Here is a 7,440-nt window from a genome sequence, read left to right as displayed (position 1 = left end):
ATGATAAATACTGCTGCAGCAACTGTAACATAGGGGTACTTGTACAGCAACGCCATGGCTGATTCCAAAGTCAATGTTGCGGCAACTTCAAAGATTGTGTTGTATTTGGCAGGCCTAAGCAAGATGATTATAGAGAGTGCATTGACTGTAAGAAGTGCAGAGGCTAGTAACCCTGCAATTTCAGAAAAGGCTTGTGATCTATATGGGGCCACAGCCACAGCCGGGTTCGGTGCTGTTCCATCAGAAGAAAGGCCTAAATATTGAAGCCCTGTTCCAGAACTGAGAAAGCAGATTGTAAACATAACTAAATAGCCCCCACACGATTTGAGAATGAAACACCCTTTATAATTTTCAAGAAAAGCAGTGCACCAGCCAGGGTGTATGAGCAAAACTTGCATGGCTGCGGAGAGGGTCACCCCAAAAAAATAGTAGATGAGGTGAGCATAAGTGCCATGAATTCCAATTGTGTAAGCATAGAATTGGCTTTCGGTAAATATGCTTAAAGCACACAGAAAGCTTACCAAACCAATAAACAACCAGAACCTCCGACCCCAGCTCACCCGACCTGGGTTAGGGTATTACTATTAACAGAACGTGCGTTGGGACTAGCCATAGTGATATTCAGCACTAGATTATGCTTAACTCTTTTTAGCAAGGGTTGATCAGAAGGCGCTTTCATAGAGACAGGATTCATGAGAAAATACACAGGTTATAGAAAGAGAGAAAGGTTTGGGCTCGGAACTTGGTTAGTTCTGATACACATATATACAAGCTCTTCGCCCTTAAGCCTTGAGGCATGAAAATGTTTTTTTTTTTTTTTTAAAATACAAACCGTTCGACCTTCTTGAGCATTAAGAAGTGAAAATGTTGATAAAAAAAGAAGTGAAAATGAAATTTTGATTAAAAAAAATAAAACTCTTTGCCCTTAAGCCTTAAGGAGTGCAAATGATTTATTTTTTAATACAAACACTTCGCCTTAAGCCTTAAGGAGTGAAGGACCGGTCCCAAGGTCGGTGCGTAGTTAGTAAAAAAGTCATAGCGTTAAGCTTATGATGTATTAGTAGTGCTTGTTTTAATGGTGGATTTTGGTGGGAGTTATTTACAACAAATAATATTTTATTAACCCACACGCCCAACCCCTCCCACACGCGTGAACGAAGACCCAAACTTTCTACTCTATCTCATCTCATTCTCTTTCACACAGAACGGAAGAAACAACGCAGCTCCCACATGCCCAACCTCTCTCTGTTTCTGCCTTTTATCTCATTGCCTCTCCTTCATGCAGCCAAGCCGATGCCACCATCACCCAGACCTCCCTCCGCCCAGCAATCTCTCTCCTTTGCCAACCCTCCCTCTGCCTAACCCCTTCTCCCTTTGCCTAGCTCCTCCGTTTTGCCGAACACCATCGACGAATCATATTTGATTTGCTGTGTTAAGGTGTGAGGTTGTGCCATGCTTGGATTCGTGGGTTTGGCTTGGCCGCGCTCCAATGGCTCAATTAGGCTCGATTATGGGTTTGATTTTTACGGTGACGTGGGTCTGATTTGGTGGGTCTCAGTGCTAGTGGGTTTTGGTTGTGTTTGTATCAGTGATGCCGGTTTTAATGGTGGATTTTAGTGGGTTTTAATGGTTTGATTTGATGTTCATATTTGGTGTTTGTATTGGTGTTCGTATTGGTGTTTGGTGTTTGTATCGGTAGTGTTGGTTTTAATGGTGGATTTTGGTGGGAGTTATTTACAACAAATAAGATTTTATTAACCCACACGCCTAACCTCTCCCACACGTGTGAACGAAAACCCAAACTTTCTATCCTGTCACATCTCATTCTCTCTCACACAGAATGGCAGAAATAACGCAGCTCCCACATGCCCAACCTCTCCTTGTTTTTGCCTCTTATCTCACTGCCTCCCCCTTATGCAGCCAGGCCGATGCAACCATCGCCCAGACCTTCATCCGCCTACCAATCTCTCTCCTTCGCCCAACCCTCCCTCTGCCTAGCCCCTTCTCCCTTCGCCCAGCTCCTCTGTTTCGCCTAACACCATTGACGAATCATATTTGATTTGCTGTGTTAAGGTGTGAGGTGTTGCCATGCTCAGATTCGTGGGTTTGGATTGGCCGTGCTTTGATGGCTTGATTGGGCTCGATTGTGGGTTTGATTTTATGGTGATGTAGGTCTGATTCAATGGGTTTTAGTGCTAGTGGGTTTTGGTTGTGTTTCTATCGGTGGTGCCGGTTTTAATGGCGGATTTTGGTGGGTTTTAATGGTTTGATTTGGTGTTTGTATCGAAGGTAATGGTTGTAATGGTGGATTTTGGTGGGAGTTATTTACAACAAATAATATTTTATTAACCCACACGCCCAACCTCTCCCACACACGTGAACGAAGACCCAAACTTTCTACCCTATCTCATCTCATTCTTTCTCACGCAGAATGATAGAAACAACGCAGCTCCCACATGCCTAACCTCTCCCTGTTTTTGCCTCTTATCTAACTACCTCTCACTCACACAGCTAGGCCGATGCCACCATTGCCCAGACCTTCATCTGCCTAGCAATCTCTCTCCTTCGCCTAACCCTCCCTTTGCCTAGACCCTTGTCCCTTCGCCCAGCTCCTCCGTTTCACCCAACACCATCGACAAATTATCTTTGATTTGCTGTGTTAAGGTGTAAGGTGTTGCTATGCTCAGATTTGTGGGTTTGGATTGGCCGTGCTTTGATGGCTCGATTGTGGGTTTGATTTTGTGGTGATGTGGGTTTGATTTGGTAGGTCTCAGTGCTAGTGGGTCTTGGTTGTGTTTGTATTGGTGGTGTCGATTTTAATGATAGATTTTGGTGGGTTTAAATGGTTTGATTTGGTGTTCGTATTTTGTGTTTGTATTGGTGTTTGTATCGGTGGTGATGGTTTTAATGGTGGATTTTTGTGGGAGTTATTTACAACAAATAATATTTTATTAACCCACACCCCCAACCTCTCCCACATGCGTGAACGAAGACCCAAACTTTCTACCCTGTCTCATCTCATTCTCTCTTATGTAGAACGACGGAAACAACGTAGCTCCCACACGCCTAACCTCTCTTTGTTTTTGCCTCTTATCTCATTGCCTCTCCCTCACGCAGCCAAGCCAATGCCACCATCGCTCAGGCCTACCTCCGCCTAGCCCCTTCTCCTTTTGCCTAGCTCCTCCGTTTCGCCTAACACCATCTACGAATCATATTTGATTTGCTGTGTTAAGGTGTGAGGTGTTGCTATGCTCAGATTCGTGGGTTTGGATTGGCCGTGCTTCGAAGGCTCGGTTGTCGGTTTGATTTTGCAGTGATGTGGGTCTAATTTGGTGGGTCTGATTTGGTGGGTCTCAGTGCTAGTGGGTTTTGGTTGTGTTTGTATCAGTGGTGTCAGTTTTAATGGAGGATTTTGGTGGGTTTTATTGGTTTGATTTGGTGTTCAAATTTGGTGTTTGTGTTGGTGTTTGTATTGATGTTTGCATCGGTGTTTGTATCGGTGTTTGTCTCGATGTTTGGTGTTTGTAATGGTGGTGTTGGTTTTAATGGTGAATTTCGGTGGGAGTTATTTACAACAAATAATATTTTATTAACCCACACGCCTAACCTCTCCCACACGCATGAATGAAGACTCAAACTTTCTATCCTATCTCATCTCATTTTCTCTCACGCAGAACGGTAGAAATAACTCAGCTCCCACGTGCCCAACCTCTCTTTTACGCAGCCAAGCCGATGTCGTCATCGCCCAGACCTCCCTCCGCCTAGCAATCTCTCTCTTTTGCCTAGCCCTCCCTCTACCTCGCCCCCTCTCCCTTTGCCTAGCTCCTCCGTTTCGCCCAACTCCATCGACGAATTATATTTGATTTGCTGTGTTAAGGTGTGAGGTGTTGCCATGCTCGGATTCGTGGGTTTGGATTGGCTTTGCTCTAATGGCCCAATTGGGCTCGATTGTGGGTTTGATTTTGTAGTGATGTGAGTCTGATTTGGTGGGTCTCAGTGCTAGTGGGTTTTTGTTGTGTTTGTATCGGTGGTGCCGGTTTTAATGGTGGATTTTGGTGGGTTTTAATAGTTTGATTTGGTGTTCGTGTTTGGTGTTTGTATCGGTGGTGCTGGTTTTAATGGTGGATTTTGGTGGGTTTTAGTGGTCTTATTTGGTGTTTGCATCGGTTTTTTTATTAGATTTTGGTGTTTGTATCGGTGGTGCCGGTTTTAATGGTTTTTTTTTTGGTGATAGGTTGTTGATCATGATGGTTGTCATTGTCGTTCTGGGGGTGGTTTTGTTTTGGATTTTTGGTTTTGCGGTGGGTTGTGGCTGTCACGGTAGTGGTGGTGGTGGTGAAGAGGTTGTGGTGGTTGGTTGCTATGAATTTTTGTGGGGGAAGTTTTATTTAATTTTAATAAGATGTTTATATTATTTTAATGAGATGAATGTTAAAATAGAGTCTTTGATGTTGGATGTTTTGTAAAGTAAGTTATTAAAATAGATAAAGTTGTTTTTTAAGTTGCTAAAAGCTTTATTTTATAACTTTCTTACTGTGAATGCTCGTATACAACCAAAAGTAGCTGCGTACTATGGCTCTGAAGGTAAAATATTTAGATATACCTTCACTATTGTAGTGCACTTTTTGTATTTTGGTAAATCTATAATAGCATATAATTATTTAGCTTCACTAATGCTAAACGTGGCAAAATGGTCGGGTTAGGTCAATCGAGTTTGCGGGTCAAACTGGTCACGGGTCAAAACGAGTCATTTTTAAACAGGTCAATCGGGTTGCGAGTCAATCGAGTTGTGGATCGAGTTGGGTTGACCCGTATTTTTCAAACAATTTTTTTTTTTCAATTACAAAAACAAATCAATGACAACATGTTTAGAGTGAATAAATAAAATCAGTTAAGCAAATGAATTGCATTTAATGCCACTTGTTAATATCCTTCCAATTTTGACAGTTTTGACTTTTGAGCATGACAAAAATTATTTATAGTCATAAATTCATGATAAAAAAAGTCTTCAATGTTAATAGTTCACTGTCAAAATGCATATAATTACAAGTTTACAACTTCAAAAAGAGATGGATCTTAAAACAAACAAAATAAGTAAGCCAGCAAAGTAGCAAGTTATCGGTCTTCTTAAATGCACATGTTCTTGTTGCATTTAAAATGATAGTAAAATTAGATTACTTAGAAGGATAAACTAAACAAAAAAAGATTTAAAAATAAACATAACATATTAAGTAAAGAAGAATAAGTAAATATTTTATAAGAATTACACTTCAATCTCAATCTACTCAACGTTGGTAGCAGATTTAGCATTGCAAATATTCATACTTGCAAATTGTAGCTCAAGTTGGCCAATTTCATCAGCATCTTCATCTACAATACAATATTTTAATATAACTTAATGTACCATGAAAGCAAATCAATAAAGAATTAAAATTGTATAATTATGACTATAAAAATAATTAAATTACCTTCAAATCTATATAGCTAACTTTTAGTACATAACAAAGCTTCCACATTCTCAGGTAAAAGACATGATCGATAGGGAGTAAGAATTTTTTTCCCGGTGCTAAAACTTGATTCAGAAGCAACATTGGTTATTGGAATGCTCATGAGATCTCGTGCCATTAAAGAGAGCTCTGAAAACCGATTGTAATGCTCTTTCCACCAAGAGAGAACTTCCAACTTTGAATTTTGCTTTTTGTCAAGTCTAGGCTCTTCTAAATACAAGTCCAACTGAATTTTTTTTTTTTGTTTTGGTATCACGACCACTTTCATAATGATCAAATTCCTAATCATTAAAAAAAATTGCAAAGAAAAATAATACCACACAACATTACAATCTTTATTATTAAAAAAACATAGCACAACATATACCAAATAAAATGCAATTCACTTATATCATCTTCCTTATCATCATCATCATCAGGATCATCCACAGCCCACCAGTATGACTAGAACTTCCAACACAAGATGAAATATTTGTAGTGGCCATAGGCTTGGGGCATTCATATTCTGAAAAAAGCATATACAATGTAGTCTCAATGCTCTCCACCTTCATTTTAGAATTGTGCTCAATTGGCTCTATTTTCTTGAAAATATAGTCCACATAATCCAACTTATATCTTGGATCAAGAACAATGGCACAAGTTAGCACCACACTATAACAATTCCAATATTTGTCAAATTTAACTTTCATTTGTTTTGCCATATTACTAATAAATGAATCTTGGCTCTCCATTTCTTCAAGTAAGAGCAATTCAATTCGAGACACTCCTTGAAAATATAGATTTGCTGTAGGGTAATCAGTTCCAGAAAATAGAGTTGTAATGTCATTGAAAGGTTTCAAAAACCAAGTTATCCTTTCAACTCTATTCCATTCATCCCTTGATGGACAACGCTTGAAATTAGCATCTTCCTCTGCTAAACGATTCAACACAGAACGATATCTCATAGCATTGTCAATCATGTCATATGTTGCATTCCATCTTGTACACATATCTAAATGTAAACCCTTTGTTCTCTTCATATCAACTATCTTGGCACATTCATCAAATCTGCACATTCTACTCTCTGATCCTTTAAAATATTTCATAGTTTCTCGAATCTTAATCACCAAGTCATTTATTACTTTCAATCCTTCTTGAACAATAAGATTCAATATATGAGCACCACAACGCATATGAAAAAAGATACCATTACATAACAATAAACCCCCCTCATTAAGCTTTTTCTTTATGAAATCTTGGCAATTATCATAATTAGATGCATTATCTAAAGTAATGAAAAATATATTCTTCTCAATACCCCATTTTTCCAAGAAACTTAAAATTTTCTCCAACAAAAGAGTTCCCTTGTGTAGAGGTGGCATATGACAAAAATTTAAGATAATGTTTTTCAATTCCCAATTCTCATCCACATAATGCACCGTAAGACAAATATATCTCTCACTTGTAACAGAGGTCCATAAATTCGAAGTCAAATATATTCTACCAGGAATTGATTTCAACTTATTTTTAAGGTTATCCTTCTCTTTCTTGTAAAGTTTTAGAACGTCAACTTTTGAAGTATTCCTAGAAATATGTTTTAACGTCTAAATTTAGATAGTTGGAAACTTTTCTAATACCCTCATACTCAACAAAGCTAAATGGTAAATTATGTTTGATAATAGCCTCCGCTAACATCTCACGAAACTCTTCTTGAGTTATCTTGTTTTGTAACACCCTACCCTCTTCTTCACCATTTTCTTTTACTTCATTTCATTTTAAGCATTTGTGAAGATGGCGAAGCAAGTTTGATGTTTAATGATGACTATCTACCAAAAAATATTTCCCACACTATTGACAAGTAGCCTTACTTAACCCTTTTTCATAAATAGGCAATTTCACAAATTCAATCCAAACTAAAGAAATGTGTTGTTTTTCCTTTTTTTTTTTTTTTTTT

At 38.7% G+C, this 7,440-nt stretch overlaps 1 long non-coding RNA gene across 1 annotated transcript; it reads right to left on the bottom strand.

Moving 5' to 3' along the window:
- Positions 1–5,206: 5,206 nt before the first annotated feature.
- LOC136065551 (uncharacterized) lies at positions 5,207–7,434 on the bottom strand. The gene is made up of 2 exons (XR_010627169.1): positions 5,469–7,434; positions 5,207–5,370 (listed from the first exon to the last, which is right to left on the bottom strand). It is a non-coding gene; the product is annotated as an uncharacterized LOC136065551 (long non-coding RNA).
- Between the last annotated feature and the right edge of the window lie 6 nt (positions 7,435–7,440).

Source organism: Quercus suber, unplaced genomic scaffold (genome assembly GCF_002906115.3).
Source record: "Quercus suber isolate HL8 unplaced genomic scaffold, Cork oak 2.0 scaffold_1016, whole genome shotgun sequence".
Classification (NCBI taxonomy): Eukaryota; Viridiplantae; Streptophyta; class Magnoliopsida; order Fagales; family Fagaceae; genus Quercus; species Quercus suber.
Note: the sequence above shows the minus strand (reverse complement) of the source record. Positions and strands in the feature narration are given on the sequence as shown.